General features: G+C 44.9%; 1 protein-coding gene across 1 annotated transcript in view; it reads right to left on the bottom strand.

The window, feature by feature from the left end:
- Positions 1–22,999, bottom strand: part of LOC126474576 (protein embryonic gonad-like) — a 170,923-nt gene that overhangs the window by 43,868 nt on the left and 104,056 nt on the right. The window lies entirely within an intron of this gene.

Genomic DNA, 22,999 nt, shown 5'->3' with positions numbered 1-22,999 from the left:
TGTTGTACTCATTACCAAAGAGACATTTCCGAGTGAGGAGTAAATAATACGTTTTACGTGCTCATTTTACGTGTTCAACTACGGTAACTTTGAACCTTTTCATCTCGGAAACGGATGCAGATATGAAGAAAATTCGAAATCGAGATTTTGGAAACACATCGTAAAAATTGTAGCCATGTGCTGTACATAGCCGTGTGGGGCTCCGCGGCTGGGTTTTGATAGAAAAAACAAGTTTTTTTTGGGGGGCGGGGGGTCTCAATAACGGATAAATATTTTTAAAAACAGGGAGATGACTCCTCTAGATAAACACCTGGAGAATATACCGTTAATACTTGAGGGATCTGATGTGGTTATTTATCATTTCGAGTTCGTCTCATGCCGGATTTTACATGTAGTGGTAGTAGGGTAATTTTGAACCTCTGTATCAAGAAAATTTTCAAGGTTGTTCGAGATCAGGATCTTAGGAACAATCGTACAAATTTGAGCCATTTGCTGTGCCTAGCCATCTTGGACTCCTTGGCTGGGTTTTGATCGGCTAGGACGACGAAAATACAGTAAAATAATCCTTTTTACTTCTTTTTCCGAGGAACTGACCTTGAATTGATGGGGCCTCCATACCTCCCACCAAGTCCACCACAGAGCACATCAAATGCAAAAAGAATCAACCGATTTTCTCCATTTTCCTAATCAGGGGGAAGTGTGTTCAAAATGGTTCAAATGGCTCTGAGCACTATGGGACTTAAGATCTGAGGTCATCAGTCCCCTAGAACTTAGAACTACTTAAACCTAGCTTACCTAAGGACATCACACACATCCATGCCCGAGGCAGGATTCGAACCTGCGACCGCAGCGGTCGCGCGGTTCCAGACTGAAGCGCCTAGAACCGCTCGGCCACGCTGGTCTGCAAGGGTAGTGTGTAATGTTCATATTTCGAATCTGTACTGTGGGATAGTGACAGCGAGACGATCCTTCTGTTGAGTATACATATGGCCCCTAGTCCAAGGGCTATCCAAAATACTTGAGCCTATCTTGTTAACACCAAAAGAACCCGAGTTAGAGTTACATTTTCAGCAAGTACACCAAGTCCTTTCATCCATACATGTATTTTTTCATCATTACTCACTTTACGACAAGAGCGAATATACAAAGTAAAAGACATATTACTATATACATAACTAGGTCTAGACAGGGACTTAGCGTCTATTCCACAATGCCAAGTCCTGTAAGCGATAACGTCTCGATCGGCGAAAGATTCAAGTCCAGGTAGAGAGGCATTCTCACATCGAACAATCGTAAGGGTGAACCATCCACATCCAGTATTCCCTGTGCCAGCATCAAGACTAAAATTAACTCGACATCCACGGAAAAATATGGGTCCATTCAATATAACACTTTGTGCGGTTCCATTTGTGCCAAATTTATTTTCGAGGCTTAATATGTTTGTAAACATGCATGCGGTGGCTGCGTTGACGATACACACGTCGACGAGGCATAGTGCTTCAATGCTGTTGCAGATAGAGCTCACAGCGGAATGATTCCGCTGGCGTGCACTGCGCGGCGTTTTGGAACATATTAGGTTCGCATGCGTTTGTATGCGTACCGTTATCTCTTCGCCGGCCAGGGTGGCCGAGCGGTTCTAGGCGCTACAGTCTGGAACCGCGCGACCGCTACGGTCGCAGGTTCGAATCCTGCCTCGGGCATGGATGTGTGTGATGTCCTTAGGTTAGTTAGGTTTAAGTAGTTCTAAGTTCTAGGGGACTGATGACCTCAGAAGTTAAATCCCATGGTGCTCAGAGCCATTTGAACCATTATCTCTTCCACTTCCTTCACACTCTGGACCGAGAGAGTCTAGAAGCAGCTCCGAGGTGGCCATATGAGACTCCCCACGTGCAAAGCGGCTGTATAGGTTTCGGCGGCGCCCGAAACACCTGTTGGGGCAGCAGGTCATACCGCGGCTGGGCGCGTACAAGCGCGGCCGCTGCTGCCGCGGACCACCCCGGCAGGCGAGCTTGTATGTAGGTGAGGCGGCCGCGGCGCGTGCGCGCTGATGGCCGTGTCCCGCGCCCCGTGTTCCGGCCGGCGACACGGTTCCCCACTCAGGGCGCGGGCCGGGCCGCTATCTCCGTACACGGGGGCCGGCCGGCGCGCTTCCTAAATCACGGCCCACCTGCCGGCCGCCGCCGCCGGCCCATTGTATCAGCCGTTTGTCGGCCTAAATCACGGAGCGTTGCCTCGCGACGGGGCAGGCGCGCGCCGCTCCGCTGCTGCCGCGGAATGTGGGAATACCGCCGCGTTTCCCCGGCACAAACTGTACGTGTTATTTCTGACGCCTTGTTGCACAACGGAGGTGACGAAACGAAAGGCAAAACAGTACGAACACGTGCCTAATACGGTCTTTGACATCCAGTCCAGCTAGTACCCTTTGCGTATAAATACTGCGTCGTCGTCAGTGGGACATCATACAATTTCTCGTGCAGAAACCGCTCCAGTTCATTGACATCCTAACGAAAGACCTGAAGATAATGGGCGAATATTTCCGTAAGTGGAGACTTCAACCAAATGCTTCCAAAACGGAGGTTAGTTGCTTCCATCTCAACAACAAACTCGCTTCAATTGTGCTACATCTTGTAGCGAGGGCCCAATCGTCAGCATACCCGAACTTTCTTGATTGTGTTTCCGGCAGGTCTGCAATACAGAGGCTAAACAGCAGTGGTGCGAGCACTAATCCTTGTTGTAAGCCATTCTTTAGTTTTTTTTTGATGGAGCTGTAGTCAGTGCCCATACTTATTTGGAACATACTATCATTGAGCAAGCTGTCTATTAAGCGTGCTATAGATTTGCAAGGAATTACTCGGAGAATTTTGTACATAATGCCTTCTCTCCACACAGCTTACGACACTGTGTAGAGACAAGGCACCATGTACAAAATTCTCATAGTAATTCCTTGCAAATCTATAGCACGCTTAATAGACAGCATGCTCAATGATAGAGTGCTCCAAATAAGTATGGGCACTGAATACAACTCCATCAAAAAAACTAATGAAAGGCTTACCACAAGGATCAGTGCTCGCACCACTGCTGTTTAGCCTCTATATTGCAGACCTGCCGGAAACACAATCAAGAAAGTTCGGGTATGCTGACGATTGGGCCCTGGCTACAAGATGTAGCACAACTAAAGCATCTGACGACATCCTAACGAAAGACCTGAAAATAATGGGCGAATATTTTCATAAGTGCAGACTTCAACCACATGCAACAGAGGTTAGTTGCTACCATCTCAACAACAAACTCGCTGGAAAGGAACTCAACATTCGATTTGAAAACATCATTCTTAGACACAGTAAACCGAAGTGCTTGGGCATTACGCTGGACAGAACACTATCTTTTACAGAGCTACTACCAAAGGCTGCCGAAAAATTAAAGACAAGAAACAACATTATTCAAAAGCTCTGTGGTACTACCTGGGGAGCAACGGCCTCCACTCCCCGCACCTCTGCTTTAGCAAATGTATTCTTCGCTGCCGAATACTGTGCTCCGATTTGGCTAAACAGCCCACATGTAAAAAAAGGTGGATGTCCAGTTGCATAACACTCTACGGATGATTTCTGGAGTAATTCAACCCACTCCAGCGCAATGGTTTTCAATATTAAGCCACATTCCGCCGCCACACCTGCGACGTAGTGACGCCCTTGTACGGGAATACAAAAACATCATGGGAAATCTAAGCCTGCCAATCCACAAGACATTGAGGTTGCAAACACTAATAGGCTTCGATCTAGGAGCCCGCCAACAAGAGCAGCAAGAACCTGTGTACAAGAAGGTTTCAGTATCACAATCGCATGGTCTGAAGAATGGAACGCATGGCAAAATCATAACACGCTTTGCATCACACAAAAGCCACCTGGTTTTGACCTACCACGCAAAACATGGTCCACTCTAAATAGGATTCGAACTCGTCATGGCAGATGTGCTTACTCCTTGTATAAATAGGGTGAAATACCATACCCTCAGTGTGACTGCGGAGAAATTCAGACCATCAACGACATTGTTGAAGAGTGTTCCAGAAGAGCCTATAATGGGAGCCCCGACGACTTCCTGCTCGCAACTCCAGAGTCGATAGATTATATTAATAAAGTTGATGCTTGTTTGTAATCCTTAAACTTTGTTATATTAGTGACAATTGTTTGCAATTGTTAACGTTTGTTATAATAGTGATTTGTCTGTTTCTTTCTTATGTGTCTGCATTGCCATACGATAAATAAATAGTTCATTGACGGCCGCTGAAGGAGGAAATCACTCCATGTAATTTCCAACCCCAGATTTCAGCAGCTCGATACATTTGACAACTGTAAGATTGGTAAAGATGTGTCTTTTCATCCTCACGCTCATCGAGGCAGTCATTTTTTCCCGTGTCAGAGGGGAAACTAACCGTTTGCGAACTGTTAGGGTCCTTGGTGGTTTAAGGCCTGGAGCGCTAGACTTCGGCTCTGGTGGTCCTGGGTTCAATTGCGCATAGGGACGGGGTCGTTCCATTCGTTCCAGAACGTCTCCAGGTCCAGTCAGCCTGCTGTAAAACGAGTACCGGCCGGCACGACGGAACTGCCACCATTCCCCTTCTAGGGCCTCGTGGAAGAAATGCTGCACTCTACCTACAGTGAAGCCAGTAGCCAGGTCATGGGCTTCTGCCACAGACTTCAGTTTTTAACTGTGAATGAACATAACTTCTCGTTACCTTATTATTTAGTGTAACATCTGAACAAGACTCAATAGAGACCTAAAAAATTCACACACGTTCAAGGGAAGCAACAACCTACAACAAAGTCGTGTCAAATACAGTAAGTACTCAAAAACTGATACAGTCTACAGAGAAACATCGGTAACATGAAGTATGTGCGAGAACCAACAGGGGCCGGCCGCGAAGGCCGAGTGGTTCTAGGCGCTTCAGTCCGGAACTGCGCGACTGCTAGGGTCGCAGGTTCGAATCATGCCTCGGGTAGGGATGTGTCTGATGTCCTTAGGTTAGGTAGGTTCAAGTAATTCTAAGTTCTAGCGGACTGCCGGCCGCGGTGGTCTCGCGGTTCTAGGTGCGCAGTCCGGAACCGCGCGACTGCTAAGGTCGCAGGTTCGAATCCTGCCTCGGGCATGGATGTGTGTGATGTCCTTAGGCTAGTTAGGTTTAAGTAGTTCTAAGTTCTAGGGGACTGATGACCACAGCGGTTAAGTCCCATAGTGCTCAGAGCCATTTGAACCATTTTTTTCTAGCGGACTGATGACCTCAGATGATAAATCGCATAGTGTTCAGGGCCAAATGGTTCAAATGGCTCTGAGCGCTATGGGACTTAACATCTGAGGTCATCAGTCTCCTAGACTTAGAACTACTTAAACCTAACTAACCTAAGGACATCACACATATTAATGCCCGAGACAGGATTCGAACCTGTGACCGTAGCTGCAGCGCGGTTCCGGACTGAAGCGCCTAGAACCGCTTGTCAACGGCCGGCGCTCCTTACACCAAGAGAGGCGTCGTTTGGCATTTACCAGGGTGCTATGTGGTTTAAGAGCAGCAACTCGACCCTAAAATCCAAGTTTTCTCACCTACCACCTAACTTTTATGGTACTTGTAGTGGATCCTGATGCAGTTTGGAATTGCTGTGTGATGGTCTAGATAGATGTCTGCCTATTACACATTACGACCGTCTTAAACTGTCGGCGGTCTCTGTCAGTCAATAGACGCGGTCGGCCTGTACGCTTTTGTGCTGTACGCGTCCCTTTACGTTACCACTTCACTATCACATCGGGAACAGTGGACCTGGGGATATTTAGGAGTGTGTAAATCTCGTGTACAGGCGCATGGTACAAGTGTCACCCAATCACCTGACCACGTTCGAAATCCGTGAGTTTCGCGGAGCGCCCCATTCTGCTCTCTGTTTAATGACTACTGAGGTCGCTGATATGGAGTACCTAGCAGTAGGAGGCAGCACAATGCACCTAATATGAAAAACGTATGTTTTGACGGGTTTCCGGATACTTTTGATCACGTAGTGTATGGACGACAAAGAGGGAAGTGCAGACGATACGGTTGTCTATAAGAAAGTAGCAACGCCAGAAGACAGTATCGATTTGCAGAACAACCTGTGGAGGATTGATGAATGGTACAGGCTCTGTAATTGACCTTGAACGTAAATAAACGTAATATACTGCGCATTCACTGGAAAAGAAATCCTCTACTGTACGACTACACTATTGGAAAAATTGCTGAAAACAGTATCTACCGTAAAATATCTAGGAGTAACTATCCTTAGTGACCTTATGTGGAATGACCACGTAAAACAAATAGTATGAAAAGCAGATGCTAGACTGAGATTCATAGGAAGAATGCTAAGGAAATACAAATCATACACGATGGAAGTGGCTTATAAAGCGCTTGTTCGACCGAGTCTTGAGTATTGTTCACCAATAACGGATCCTTCCAATTAGGACTGATAGAAAAGGTGGAGAATATCCAACGAAGAACGGCTCGTTTCGTCACGGAATCGTTTAGTCGGCACCAGACCGTTACGGAGATGATCAACAAACTGCAATGCCAGTTGTTGCAAGAGAGGGATTGTGCATCACAGAGAGTATTACTATTGACGTTTCGAGAGAGCACTTTCCAGGAAGTCTCAGACACCATATTATTTTCTCCTACATACCTCGAAAAATGACCACGACAAGAAAATTCGAGAAATTAGGGCTATTAATGAGGATTGCCGACAATCACTCATCCCATGCGCCATGCTCGAGAGGAAGAGAGAATGGGGTATCAACTAGTATCAGAAGTACCCTCCGCCACACTTCATTAGGTGAGTTGTGGGGTATGATTTAGTAATAGATGCAGATGCTCGGCGTAAGGCAGCGATGGAATCTTTTTGCTCTACTCTTCAGGATGTTTATCGTAGAAACAGTTAAGGAAATGCAACACAGCTTTCGAAATGGGATTAAAATGGAGAGTGACAGAATGGCACTGATAACATGGATTACTGTCATCAGTGAGGATACGTCACAGGGCTTGTTGAAGTGAATGGACGGCCTAATGAGTACAAGTCTGGACTGAAAGTAAAAGAGAATGGCGAAAGTATTGATAAACCGCATTGACAAACAAATTTACCTTCAACATTGGGGAACTGTACAAACTAGGACATAAAATAATCGTATGATGTACAAGGCGAGTGTTACAAGCAGACTAGTACAGGAAAAGAAGCCACTGCTGGTCAAAGAAATCTACTACAGCAAACATAGATGTTAATTAGACGTAAAAAGTTGTAATGATGTACGTGCTTGGCACAGAACTGTATGAAAGTCAGTCACTGACAAGTCAAAAACAGTTAAAGAAGAAATTGGAATGTTTTAAGATGTTGTGTTACGATAGGATGCTGAACCTTTAGTCGACTAAAAAAATAAGAAAAGACGATGTTCATAAAAGAATCAGAGAAGAAACGAGTATATAGGAAACAGTATCTAGGACGAAGGCGGCTTGTTAGGACATTGTACTGGGACATCATGTAATAATTCTCACGATATTAGAGGGATCGTAGCGCATAAAACTTATAAGAGAAAGCAGAGATTGGAATGTGTGAACTGGCAGAGCAGATGAATCGTCGCAGGCCGGATGAAACCAGCCAATAAAATAAAACCTCAAGAAATATTGCTGAACAACCTCCGAAACTTTATCGGTATATTTACTTGTCGTGGTGGTACGATTCTGGACTCTTATTCAGGATGACTGCTGTTCGGATACCCGCCCGACCATCCAGGTTTCCGTGATTTCCCTAAATCGCTTAAACAAGAAAAAAAACCGTCGATAGTCATCTTCGTATTTCCTTACCCGCGCTTGTGCTCCGTCTATAACGACCTCGCACTCAACCGGACATTAGCCCCTAACCCCTCTTCCGTAACCAACACAGCTTTTTCTTTGACGTCAAAGTACTCTATAAGCGGGAAGTACTGAAACTGCCATCGTGCTGTGCAACGAAACTTGCTTCATTTATACACCGCCTCTTGCAAGCAAATGCTGCAGGTTAGCAGAAAGATTCTGTCTTCCTACGACTAGCAGGGGAGACACGGCTACAGGGAGTAACTTCGCAAATAAGTTTACAGGACAAAAAATTAGTCGCCCCAGTGCGCACGCTCAAATGAATCGTTAGGTCTTTACAAACGGCGCAGCGATGGAGTCTTGTGCTGAACCGCGCGCGCACTGTTCCTACGTGAGTATAAGAAAGTAGCGATCAGTAAGGCATTTATGTTTCAAACGGACATTGATGTAAACGTGAGTAAATGTAAGGACTTAACAGAGTGGCAAAAAGAAGGGACGATGTTTGGCCGTGCCATGGCTATACGGTGTGTGAAGTTGCTGGATTTGTTGGTGCTTCGCAGCGGACTGCTCAACGTTTCTATAAGAAGCGGTGACAACAAAACACACCGTCAGAACTGTGGTTGGTAAAAGTCCTGACTAAGGAGGACAACAGACACGTTTCACGGTATGCGAATTAAAATCGCCTCCCAACTAGACAGGAATTGCTGCAGACGGTGAATGAAGGTCGATCCCCATCTGGTAGCGAAATAAAACTGTGGCGGGAAATGCATACAATGAACATTTGGAGTCGTTCACCATGCAAGAGACCATTGCTCACACAGGCACACAAAGACAACAACAGCAAAGTTCTTCTAACTGGAAGAATATATGTCTGGTTTTCTGAACACTCCCGCACGCTACTACATCTTCATTTGTATGCATAATCATCTGATTTGAAACCTGTAGGTAATCTGTGGACACGTTGGAACAGCAGATAAAACGCCGGCATCAGCATCTCCGAAATTTTATGGAACTGTGCCATCAAATCCTCAGCGTCTTAGCCTGGATGCGACGTACGTGCACAAACTTGTGAATTCGCTTAATCATCAAATGCAAGCGTTTACCAAGTTCAGGGGTGGAATTACACAGTATTAAATGCTGTTTGTAATGATTTCTGCGGGAGTGACTAATTTTTTATCCATCCAGTGAGATTATGTGATTGGCTGGATAAATATTTGACTAACAGATCCCAGTACGTCATACTGGACGGTGAATGCTCTACATAAAGTAAAGTAGCATGAGGTGTGCTCCGAGGAAGCGTAATCGCATCTCTAATATCGTAAATAAACAGAACTGATTTAAAAGATCGGATCAGCAGCAGCATAAGACTGTTCACGTCCGATGCTCTTGTCCACAGGGAAGTATCATCGATGGACGATGCTCATATGGAAATGGAGATGGAGAAAATTTCGACTTAGCTCTCTTTAAATGTAGATAAATGCGAGATAAAGCACAAAATAACGAGAAGTAAAATCAAAATATTGACATATGCACAATTCAGTTACTATACTACGCAGTTATACATATATAAATATGTTTTTCTTGTATTTCTTTAAAAATATATGAATGGACTGCAGCATTGGACACAAAAATTAAACATTAATTTTAATGTACATACATATATTTATGTATAATGGCAACAAAAATAACATGTTACATTGTTATGTACAAAATACACTGAAGAGCGAAAGAAACTGGTACACTTGCCTAATATCGTGTAGGGCCCGCGCGAGCACGAAGAAGTGCCACAGCACGACGAGGCATGGACTCGACTAATGTCTGAAGTAGTGCTGGAGGGAACGGACACCGTGAATCCTGCAGGGCTGTCCATAAATCCGTAGGAGTACGAGGGGCGTGGAGATCTCTTCTGAACAGCACGTTGCAAGGCATCCCAGGTATGCTCAGTAATGTTCAAGTCTGGGAAGCGTGGTGGCCATCGGAAGTATTTAAACTCAGGAGGGTGTTCCTGGAGCCACTCTGTAGCAATTCTGGACGTATGGGGTGTCTCATTCTCCTGCTAGAGTTGCCCAGTCCATCGGAAGGCACGATGGACGTGAATGAAAGTAGGTGATCAGAAAGGGTGCTTACGTACGTGTCACCTGTCAGAGTAGTATCTAGACGTATCATGGATCGCATATTACTTCAACTGCACACGCCCCACTCCATTACAGAGCCTCCACCAGCTTGAACAGCCCTCTGTGACACGCAGGGTCTATTGATTCATGAGCCGGCCGCGGTGGTCTAGCGGTTCTAGGCGCGCAGTCCGGAACCGCGCGACTGCTACGGTCGCAGGTTCGAATCCTGCCTCGGGCGTGGATGTGTGTGATGTCATTAGGTTAGTTAGGTTTAAGTAGTTCTAAGTTCTAGGGAACTGATGACCACAGATGTTAAGTCCCATAGTGCTCAGAGCCATTTGAACCATTTATTGATTCATGAGCTTCTTTCCATACCTGTATAGTCCATCCGCTCGGTACAATTTTAAACGAGACTCGTTCGACCAGGCAACATGTTTCCCGTCATCAACAGTCCAATCTCAATGTTGACGTGACCGGACGAGGCGTAAAGCTTTGTGTCGTGCAGTCATCAAGGGTACACGAGTGAGCCTTCGGCTCCAAAAACCCATATCAATGATGTTTCTTTGAAGTGTTCGCACGCTGACACTTGTTGAGGCGCAGCATTGAAATCTGCAAGAATTTGAGGAAGGGTTGCAGTTCTGTCACCATGAACGATTCTCTGCAGCCGTTGTTGGTCCCTTCCTTGGAGGATATTTTTCCGGCCGCAGCGATGACGGAGATTTGATGTTTTACGGGTTTCTTGCTATTCAAGGAACACTCGTGAAATGGTCGTACGGAAAAACCCTCACTTCATCGCTACCTCGGAGATGCCGTGCCCCATTGCTGTTGCGCCAGCTATGACACCAGGTTCAATCTCACTTAAATCCTGATAACCTGCCATCGTAGCAGCAGTAACCTGTCTAAAAACTGCCCCAGTCACTTGTCTTATATAGGCGTTGCCAACCGCAGCGCCGTATTCTGCCTGTTTACATATCTTTGTATATGAATACGCATGCCTATACCAGTTTCTTCGGAGTTCCAGCGTATATTATTGTACATAATCATTTATCTTTTATTTTTGTATCCAGCACTGCAGCCCAATCATATTTTTAAGAAAATGTAAGAAAAACGTATTCATGTATATATAGTTACCTGATATAGTGACTGCATTGTGCATATGTCCATATTCTTTGTAATACGTGCATATTTTTTAAGAAAAGGAAAACATATTTGTGTAGAAATCATTTCATCTTTGATCTTTGTATCCAGTGTAAGCAAGCATATCTGTAACATGTGTTAGTAGGCTGTTTAGGTTTTTATGTTGGTAACGCCACGTAGCGCTCTGTGTGAAAATCACTGACAGTGCTGTGTGCAGTCTGTGGCTGGTTTGCATTGTTGGAATATTTGCTATTGTAGCGTTGGGCAGTTGGATGTGAACAGCGCATAGCGTTGCGCTGTTGGAGGTGGGCCGCCAGCAGTGACGAATGTGGGGAGAGATGGCAGAGTTTTAAGAGAAGACGATCTCGACGTGTGTCCATCAGAAAGAGTAAATTTGTAATACTGGATATCATGAACTGATACATATATGATGACTTTTGAACATTATGAAGGTAAATATATTGTTTGTTCTCTATCAAAATCTGCCTCTCAGTAGCTAGTGCCTTCAGTAGTTAGAATCTTTTATTTATCCGGCAGTATTGGCGCTCGCTGTATTGCAGTAGTTCGAGTAACGAAGATTTTTGTGAGGAAAGTGATTCATGAAAGGTATAGGTTATTGTTAGTCAGGACCATTCTTTTGTAAAAATGGCTCAAATGGCCCTGAGCACTATGGGACTTAACATCTGTGGTCATCAGTCCCCTAGAACTTAGAACTACTTAAACCTAACTAACCTAATGACATCACACACATCCATGCCCGAGGCTGGATTCGAATCTGCAACAGTAGCAGTCGCGCTGTTCTGGACTGAGCGCCTAGAACCGCTCGGTTACCACGGCCGGCATTCTTTTGTAGGGATTATTGAAAGTCAGATTGCGTTGCGCTAGAAATATTGTGTGTCAGTTTAGTGTTGCTTAGGATAAATGAAGAGAGAAATGTCTGAGTACGTTCAGTTTTGCTCAGCTGTTTGAAAATCAAGTAATGTAGAGGTTTACCAGCACAGTCATTTAAAATTTCCCAAAGGGGACGTTTCACATGTAGAAGATATCTGAAGTGACAATGTGAACATAATGTACAGTGGAGCCACGAAAGTGTCTTTTCTAAATAAATAATTTTTATCATTAGCATACGACGCAACGTAACCTACAACGATATGGTCTGCTAACGTGAAAAGACGCCAGTACTCTTCACCAGAACCAGTTACTTATATAAACAGGTCTCCGTCTGAGATGGTGGTGTAAACCATCGAGACGCGTAATGGCAATTTAAACGAGTGATTTACGCAAAAAATTATCTTATTAGTGTGGTGCAATAGGATAGAAAATGAGATCTATAACAATGCGGGAAGTGAGCTGAACCAGTTTCCTCGATGTGAGAACTTGCAATGTGAAAGGCGTGTGTAGATTTATTATAGCGCAGACTGACACAATTGGTACTGGTGAGACCGGCACGCTGCCAGCCAGCCACCGGCGACGGCAGCCGCGCCGCTGTGGACACGCGAGCGCGCCGCGCCGGCCGTCCTTCCGGTGAGGCAAGCGGTCGGAACCGGGCTCCAGTGCGCAGCCGCGCGACGCGCTCCAGTTGCGCGCGCAGCGCCGCCGCACACGCCCTGCCGCCCCGCTTTGTCTCGTGCGCTACCGCGTGACCCGCCGGGCCGGGACGAGCAGCGCCAGCTGCCGCCGGCGATCCGTCTTCCTGGCACTGTGCTCGAACTGTTCGCGACTAGCTAGCGACACAGCTCGAGATATCTCGGGTTTTGCTAGAACTCTCGCTCACTGAGCGATCTAGCCACTTCTGATGGTACTAACGCCACTCCACAGCGTTGTGAATATAGGCATTTTAACCGTAAAACTAGCCGTGAACCACGTACTGCATTATCTTATACAGTGCAACTCGTATGTGGACATTGCCACTACTAAACAAATAAATGATCACGATCTTGATTTAGTCTAATTCGAGACCTTCAGCCCGCCCTCCAATCTAGTGACGTCTATTTGTACTATCTCCAAACAGGTCTTGTCTTACCATTCAGTTATTACCGCGATTTCAATCCACTTAATACGATTAATTTTTATTTATTAGACATTCGGTTCCCAACTAATTTTCTTCCTTGCTTCATCTGAATGTTACCACGGTATTTAGAGCCGATTAAAAACTGGTAGCCGGCCGGGGTGGCCGAGCGGCTCTAGGCGCTACAGTTGGGAATCGCGTGACCGCTACGGTCGCAGGTTCGAATCCTGCCTCGGGCATGGATGTGTGTGATGAACTTAGGTTAGTTAGGTTCAAGTAGTTCTAAGTTCTAAGGGACTGATGACCTCAGCAGTTAAGTCTCATAGTGCTCAGAGCCATTTGAACCATTTCTGAATAACTGATAACTTTTTTATACGTTATTCTGATATGTGGACTGGGATCCAAATACTCATATGCAGCTCTCTTGGTAAAATATTATAATCACTAACAACCAAAGAAAACACTGTATTCACTTCAGAGTCGAGAAATATTTCTGAAGATAATACTTCCGCCTTTGACTGTTAGATTTTTTTTTTTTTTTTGTACTCTTTTCATACTACACTCCTAGAAGTGGAGCGGGCAGTTAGAGATCCGGCCCATTAAGGACTTTTTTACACGTTATTCTGATATGTGAACTGGGATCCAAATACTCATATGCAGCTCTCTTGGTAAAATATTATAATCACTAACAACCAAAGAAAACACTGTATTCACTTCAGAGTCGAGAAATATTTCTGAAGATAATACTTCCGCCTTTGACTGTTAGATTTTTTTTTTTTGTACTCTTTTCATACTACACTCCTAGAAGTGGAGCGGGCAGTTAGAGATCCGGCCCATTAAGGACTCCTGGTCTAATTCAGAAACTTACTAGTTAAGCTGATAGTGTGGTAGATTCAAAAATGGTTCAAATGGCTTTGAGCACTATGAGACTTAGCAGCTGTGGTCATCAGTCCCCTAGAACTTAGAACTACTTAAACCTAACTATCCTAAGGACATCACACACATCAATGCCCGAGGCAGGATTCGAACCTGCGACCGTAGCAGGCTCGCGGTTCCGGACTGAGCGCCTAGAGCCGCGAGACCATCGCAGCCGGCTGTGGTAGATGGGTGATCCTAGTTGGGAATAAATGGTAATGGCCTACCCCGTTCCGATATACACCTTACGACCAAGGGAAACAGCCCGAAAACTTTGGTCGGAACCGGGAGACTCCAACTATATTACTTTATTTCTGAGACATCATCCTTCGTTGACTACTTTGTCCCAGCCAACGATTAAGATGTTGTTTATGTGCATTTATGTGTTGCTGAACAGATAGAAGTGTTGTGACGTTAGTTAGCTATACGTAAAAAATCTCCATAAATATTTACGCAACTGGCCATTACAACTGCCACACCAAAGAAGAAATGCAGATGATAAATGGGTTTTCATTGGACAAATATATTACACTAGAACTGACATGTGATTACATTTTCACGCAATTTGGGTGCATAGATCCTGAGAAATCAGTACCCAGAACAACCACCTCTGGCCGTAATAACGGCCTTGATACGCCTGGACATTGAGTCAAACAGAGCTTGGATGGCGTGTACAGGTACAGTTGCCCATGCACCTTCAACACGATACCACAGTTCAGAGTAGTGACTGGCGTATGTGACGAGCCAGTTGCTCGGACACCATTGACCAGACGTATTCAGTTGGTGAGACATCTGGAGAATGTGCGGCCAGTGCAGCAGTAGAACATTTTCTGTATCCAGAAAGGCCCGTACAGGACCTGCAACATGCGGTCGTGCATTATCCTGCTGAAATATAGGGTTTCGCAGGGATCGAATGAAGGGTAGAGCCACGGGCCGTAACACATCTGAAATGTAACGTCCACTGTTCAAAGTGCCGTCAATGCAAACAAGAGGTGAACGAGAAGTGTAACCAATCGCACCCTATACCATAACGCCGGGTGATACGCCAGTATGGCGATGACGAATACACGCTTCCAACGTGCATTCACCGCGATGTCACCAGACACGGATGCGACCATCATGATGCTGTAAACAGAAACTGGATTCATCCGAAAAAATGACGTTTTGCCATTCTTACACCCAGGTTCGTCGTTGAGTACCCCATCGCAGGCGCTCCTATCTGTGACGCAGCTTCAAGGGTAACCGCAGCCATGGTCTCCGAGCTGATAGTCCATGCTGCTGTAAACGTCGTCGAACTGTTCGTGCAGATGGTTGTTGTGTTGCAAACGTCCCCATCTGTTGCCTCAGGGATCGAGACGTGGCTGCACGATCCGTTACAGCCATGCGGATAAGATGCCTGTCATCTCGACTGCTAGTGATATGAGACTATTGGGATCCAGCACGGCGTTCCGTATTACCCTCCTGAACCCACCGATTCCATATTCTACTAACAGTCATTGGATTTCGACCAACGCGAGGAGCAATGTCGCGATACGATAAACCGCAATCGCGATAGGCTACAATCCGACCGTTATCAAAGTCTGAAGCGTGATAGTACGCATTTCTCCTCCTTAAACGAGGCATCACAACAACGTTTCACCAGGCAACTCCGGTCAACTGCTGTTTGTGTATGAGAAATCGGTTGGAAACTTTCCTCATGTCAGCACGTTGTAGGTGTGGCCACCGGCGCCAACCTTGTGTGAATGCTCTGAAAAGCTAATTATTTGCATATCACAGCATGTTCTTGCTGTCGGTTAAATTTCGCGTCTGTAGCACGTCATCTTCGTGGTGTAGCAATTTTAATGGCCAGTAGTGTACATACAGTATCCACTGCACGAGGACTCTTATTGCAAATTAGTTCAAATGCAACAGGAGTAATAGTGTGGTTGGATTTATTATCATTTCCACCTGTGTTTCACGAAACTGTCAGATTTCAATCAGAACTATAGCTTGTTGATGTTGCCATGTTTTTTTTTTTATTCTCTTGATCGCTTACACTCGCGGAGCGTGACTCACATGTGACGTGATTGTATCGAGCTCTGCGATGTTCCGGGATATATCGAGCTCATTCGAAAGGGATTATCATTAGCCACCGCTGCAGACACCGCGGCTTCACAGTCATAGTGGGACCTTCACACGCTGGTCCTCAAGGAAATGAACACTGCTGAAACGTTTCTTTCGTCCGTAATCGAAACTACCGTGGTGTCGCGCGAAGTCGCAGTCAACGCCGCAGCCAATCTACAATCCATTAGCAATTTAATTTTACTCGGAAACGTTTATCAGCAGACTCAGATTAAATGTCTACGTTTCTGCAGTCTCAGCATTTTTCTAAAGCAGTGTCGTCAGCCTCTCTTTCACCCGAGAGACAGGTGTAAACTTCTCATTACTCCAAAGTCAGCAAATAAATACTGCGAAGCACTTGTGAACTACTGACAGCTCAAAGAGAGCCTCCTCATGGCTCATAGCAACTTCTTCCATTGCCACAAAGACAAAAGCAAAAATATAGTCAATAGGCCAAGAGTCACACAGGAACACCAACAGCCACCATCTACACGGATCTTCAATTCTTCTTAATAAAATGTGTACTAATACGCCGGAAAACTTCTTTGACTGCTCTTCCTCAAAGTCTTCTGTCTTCGATTTTATCTTGCAACGTGATCTTTTCTGAATGAACCCCTTTTCAAAACGAGACTAAGGAACTCCACGTAAATTTAAATGACACGGGACAATAAAATTCAATATGCAAGCAATGGCTCTTCTCCCTATCCACAAAAGGCCTAACATCTTTCTCCTACACCGCTTCTCGAAGTCATCAGTTCGGCTCTCAAGCACACAGCGAACACGAATGATTCCACCAAGCACCTCTTCGTTGTTCTGCATATTGCCCGGTTCTGCCAGATCTTATTGAGATCAACCTTTGCGGCTCTGGCAAGGACGATACGTCGTTTTATTTCTTTAGAAAATTTTTCTGTATTATTGATCAGAGATGTTAGATGTACACAATAATTTTCTACCTCCAGATCCTTTAAGCAAATTGTATGCAGAATTTTATCCAAATCTTTCGTCTTTTTCATGTTTATCTCTACACCGAAATTTAAACTAATAGTCTTGGCTCTGGAGGACAAATCACTAGGTTAAAACATAAAATTTAAAACACCTTCAGCCCTACAGATCTTGGATGTAATGTATTTATAGGACCAGTTTTTGCGTTTCACTACGCCGTCAGGTTCACTGATCAGCGTGTAGGAGGATCCAGCCTCATGTGCATTCGATATAGCGGCCAGCATGAAGTAGCGGTATCCATAGACTACTGGTTTCAACAACGCGATCCTTTCGTTCATCAACTGCACAGAGTCTTGAAGCGTTTAACGAGGGGCTCGCGTTGTTGAATCCATAAGTCTAGAGATACCAGTTTCGTAATGCTGGCCGCAATATCGACTGCACATGAGGTTGGATTACTCCTATACGTTGGTCAGAGGGCCTCAAGATGGCCTTATGAAAAGCCGAAACTGGTCCCACTAATAAATTATCTTCAAAGTATAGACTGTTGAAGCTGTTTTTAATTTTATGTTTTATACTGAACAGCCGAAGTCCTTCAACCGTCTTGTACAAAGATGGACTTACAGAGATCACTAAGTTTCTCCTCACTTCCACAACTGAAATGTCCCATCGCTTCAGTCAAAACTTGATAAGTCCGTCCCGATCGCTGAACGCCATCTGCGGCTAGCTATTGGATCCACAACCAGATTTAAAGTCTGTGCTTACCGAGATTGTGCCCCTCGGCAATCGGAAACACATGTAAAACCGGAAAGGACAGAACCAAAAATTAGCGCCCGTGCATTCGCATACTGTCAGTTTTCCGTAGTACAAGAAATGACACGGTTGATTTCGAATAGCTTATCACAGACTTCAGAAACACAGTTCGGAATACCAGCCCCGGGCCAGCGGTCACTGGACCACGTCTTCCTCATTCTTCGGATCCGCGATTTCGCGAGCTCCAAACCATTCAACATTTAAGCCTTAGAGTTAGTTAGATTTATCAGCTATATGCAGACGATTCCATTGGGCATGTGCCTTTCGTTTTAATAAAGAGTCACTGCAAAGTGCTACTATCTTCGGGGGCTTTTTAAAAATTTAGTTTGAGCATTTATTGGGAGGCACCTGCAGTCATGGGATAAAAACTCCCATTCGGGTATGGAATACACTGCAGCATTTGACGATTAACGAGGGATACGTTTCAGGCGGTGCTGGTGGCAGGCAGTTCAAGTGTCGAGACTGAACGCTGAAGGACGAACTTCACGTAAAAGGTAGAACTTTCCACGTTCTTCGGTTTCGAAACAGGAAAGGTGGTGAGACAGCCCTCGATATACTGCAATGGTTCTCAAGGACGATGGAATCTAATTAAAATTTCTTGATTATGACAGGTTCTCTTCAAAGCAGAAAATGCTGCAAGGGTCAGATACGTGTAAACTCTAAGGTGACGGTCTCCTATTTCGCAGCGTAATAACTAAATTAATGGCCGAAACGGTAAGAAACGAGAAAATGGGACAGTTGCTAGTGTTTAAGTGAGTGTCAGTTTCTTTTATTTTATAAGGTAACATGAGTAAACAAATAATAATTTGGAATACCTGTTACCAGCATGAATGATTAATGGATTTTCAAAGATAGTTAACATGAATTTAATTTTCTTTTTGTCTGCAATGTACAGGATAAAAAAATAAGAACCTTCTTGTCCGGTGCCCTTTGTCCAGCCACTGCCTGTCCGGACTGGAATGGTGCTTTTCCTGTTGCGCGGAGAGCAAACCACACTCGTACAAAGGCTATTATTGCGGTGAAAAATGTCATGTTACCGCGGTGAGCTGCTAGTAAAATAATTTATGTGCTCTTTGAGGCTTTACTTATACCACCAGTTTCAGTCATCTGACCAGCATCAGGTTCATTAGAGTATTCACAACATATGTTAGTCGAAGTATAAAATCGTTATCGTCAGATGATAAAACCAGGAATAATACACTGTTATCATATTGTAATATAAATTACGTCGGCAATATGAGCTCTACAGTCGCCGCTGTGTGGCGTGAACTTTTTCCTCTGTAACACCGATTTACAGTTTCAAAATGAATGACTACACTCCCTTGCACAGTTTTTTATTGATTAAAGCTCAAGGCGGTAACATGACATTTTTCAAATATATAAGAGCTCTGGGATACCACATGAAAGTATTATTATGATGTCATTTTAAAGATATTGCCAGCTCAGCTCGTCTCCTCCCGTCCCGGGGAGGAATCCATATGACTCCTTCTGTCTACGTCTAATGTATTTCTTCGAGCAAATGTAACATCTGTTACAACGTGTTTGTGTATCGTGTATCTGAAGTGGAACATGGAAACCACCTCAATATTTACTAAGTGGATGTGGAAAAATACCTAGAAACTGCTCCATGCTTGTCGACACATGGCTCCCTTTGTCAATGCGCTAGGCGATTTCTATTCTGGGCTGGCACGTCTCCCGTATCCCGGAAATAGGCGCATTAACGCTCTCGGATATCTGGATGATAAACATAATGTCATTATATTCTCATAATGGCCTCGGGATGCATCGTGTTGAGTAACAGCTGACAAGATGATCGTTATACTTAACTTTTGTTGGACAAGTTTGTTTTCTGAGGTAATGTAGAGTTCAAATCCACGACATCGCGTCAGATCTTAATTATTTTAGGGTAACAATGAAATAAAAAGCACAGGCACTTACAAAATAACGTCTGTTATGCAGTTTTAATAAGTAGAACATTGACGGTGATCTCATAGCACTTGTTCCCTCTAGTCATTATCCCATTGTTCCGGATAAGTTGTTTCCCTCCCACGCTGCTCTATAGAAGACTGGCGCGCCAGCCGCATTATGACATTGTATGAAACGCCGCCAGGAATGCTCCGCCTCGCGCGACTATAACTCAGCATCGATGACTCGAATCAAAAGATAATCACGAAAGAGAGGCCGCCGGTCGGCGGTAAGCGTCATCGCCCCTATCGGAGCGGCAATCAATCACGGGCCGGCGCGATTCTGCACGCTCGGCGGGCGGGGGCGCCGTGCCGGCCTTCACCTCGCTGCGTCTGCGCATGCGCGAGCGCCTGCGCCTGCGCCAATGTCTGTCTCTACCTGGGACTGCGACGGTGGAACTCCGTGACCGCCGTGTTGGCTCAGGACCCCTTCCCGCCGGCAGCAGGTACCGCATCCGCCGAGGTCACAATTAAGCAACCACGAGAGTAAGCCGAATATACCAGCAGTCGCCATGAAATTTTGTTTCTGTTACAGTGGCACATGTTGTGCAATAATATGCATCTACTACCACGCTCTGGAAGCGGTGTGTGACGGAGAGTGGTTTATGTACTATTGTCACTCCACCAACCCTCCTTTTCCTGTTCCAATCGCGAATGGTTTATGACTTTAACCATTATTGGTAAGCCTCTGAATGAGCTCGAATATATCTTATTTTATTAGGCCTACCACTTTGCTTTCGAAATTCTGCAATGGATGGCAGTAGCGGCAAGTGTTGGTGTACTCGGCATTTGTCAACATAGCTCCATTAAGATATTGACCCATATGCGATATGCGTGGTGCTACACAAGAATGCTGAAGATTAGATGGGTAGATCACATAACTAATGAGGAGGTATTGAATAGAATTGGAGAGAAGAGAAATTTGTGGCACAACTTGACTAGAAGAAGGGATCGGTTGGTAGTGCATACTCTGAGGCATCAAAGGATCACCAATTTGGTATTGGAGGGTAGAAATCGTAGAGGGAGACCAAGAGATGAATACGCTAAACAGATTCAGAAGGAAGTAGGTTGCAGTAGCTACTGGGAGATGAAGAAGTTTGCACAGGACAGAGTAGCGTGGAGAGCTGCATCAAACCAGTCTCTGGACTGAAGACCACAACAACAACATGTGATAGCATCATAAAGTCGATCTCGATTGAATATGTCAACTTGCGAGCTCACTTCTCGTCATTTCCACGAAGTTTAATTTTCTGCTTTAACAAATAAAGAAATCTGCGGCTGAGGCTCATTAAATGCTGTGTAAGTCCTGTGGTGTGGAACATATTAGTAAAATAATGTGCTGAGAATGCTTTCAGCGCTTCAAGAACGATGACCTTGGCGTAGAATACCGGCATGGCGGTGGAGGAGAGGTTTCCGAAACTACTGAAACCGACGGAAACAATCAGAATAGAAAGTTGTCGAATGCAGTTGATACATCTTAGCCGAGCACTGAACGACAAAAAGTCACATTACAGCGACAGATTTGAAAAGATGATTTTTAACATGACAACGCTCGACTCCATATCGAAAAACCCATCAAAGCATACTTGGAAACGCTGAAATGTTAAGTCCTGTCCCACCCGCCGTATTCTCCAGACTTTGCTCCCTCTGACTACCACGTTTCTCGATCAAGAGCACACGGACGTGCTCATCGGCACTTCCGGTCATATGAACTGGTGCAAAATTGGAGGCCGGCCGCGGTGGCCGAGCGGTTCTAGGCGCTTCAGTCCGGTACCGCGTGACCACTACGGTCGCAGGTTTGAATCCTGCCTCGGGCATGGATGTATGTGGTGTCCTTAGATCAGTTAGGTTTAAGTAGTTCTAAGGTCTAGGGGACAGAAGACCTCAGATGTTAAGTCCCATAGTGCTTACAGCCATTTTCACAATAAAGCCTCGAGTTTTGAGAAAAAAATTATGGAAACAAAGTCGAAGACCTAGTACTTTCATGGACTTTTCGCTAGGTATACATGGAAGGCAGCAATATATTTGTTGACTGTTCTATAAATGTATGTTTCAAAATTCTGACACTAAAACACGCCCCGACGCACAACGCATCTCTTGTAGCGTCTGCCAATGGAGCTGTATGAGCATCTCCACGACACCTTCGCACTTAGTAAATAAATCTTTGACAAAACATGCTGCCTTTTTTCGGGAAATTCAGCACTTTCTCTGTCACTTTTATCTGGTAAAATCAGAGACTGATGAGCAATACTAAACTATCGGTTGAACTAGTTTTGTCAGCTACCTTCTTTGTGCGTAATGATTCAGCCAATGAATCTCAGTTTGATATTTGCCTTTCCTCCAGTTAGTTTTATGTAGTCGTTCCATTTTAAATCGCTCCATATGCATACTCCTTAATATCATTAGTTCCAGTGATTGTTCTGAAATCGTGTAGTCGTATAATAGTGGATCTTTCTGCCTATTTACGTGCAATGCGTTATATTTGTTAATCTTGAGGGTCTCTGCACCTAGCGTTGATACTTTGCAGGTATTCCTTTCGGTACATCGTAAGAAAAGCCAGTGGCATAGTTTCCATGAAGAGTCACAGATCGTCCTTTGTTTGCACATCACTGCTTGTTAAGAACCTTTTTTTTTTTTTTTTTTTTTTTTTTTTTTTTTTTTTTTTTTTTAAAGCAAGAAGTGGCTGACTGGGACGAAATTTATTTACCCCTCCCGCCGGAGGTTCGCTTCCTCCCTCGGGCACGGGTGTGTGTGTGTTAGCATAGGTTAGTTTAAGTAGTGTGTAAGTTTAGGGACCGATGACCTAAGCAGTTTTGTCCCTTAGGAATTGACACACATTTGAACATTTGGAATTTACGCTCCTAATGACGCAGTAACAAAATGTTGAAGAATTGTTGTCTTCTTAGTAGGGACAAATGTTCGACATTTTAGTAGTAAATAACTGTATGTTGCTCTCCTACACAGTTAGGCTTACACTGTTACGGCCTAAAGACAAGCGCCGGCACGCCAATCGGGAACGAAAGAGAAGAGACGGCTGTGAGAAGTCAGGCAATAGAAAGCTGACCGGACCTCCTTCCAGGACGACAACGCGACAGCAGCGGCCGCTATGTGAAGAGGACATAAGCACCGCGACCGACTGTTGACGGCTCAGTTCAAT

This window comes from Schistocerca serialis, chromosome 4, assembly GCF_023864345.2.
Source record: "Schistocerca serialis cubense isolate TAMUIC-IGC-003099 chromosome 4, iqSchSeri2.2, whole genome shotgun sequence".
Taxonomy (NCBI): domain Eukaryota; kingdom Metazoa; phylum Arthropoda; class Insecta; order Orthoptera; family Acrididae; genus Schistocerca; species Schistocerca serialis.
This window is presented reverse-complemented; position numbering and strand designations above follow the sequence as displayed.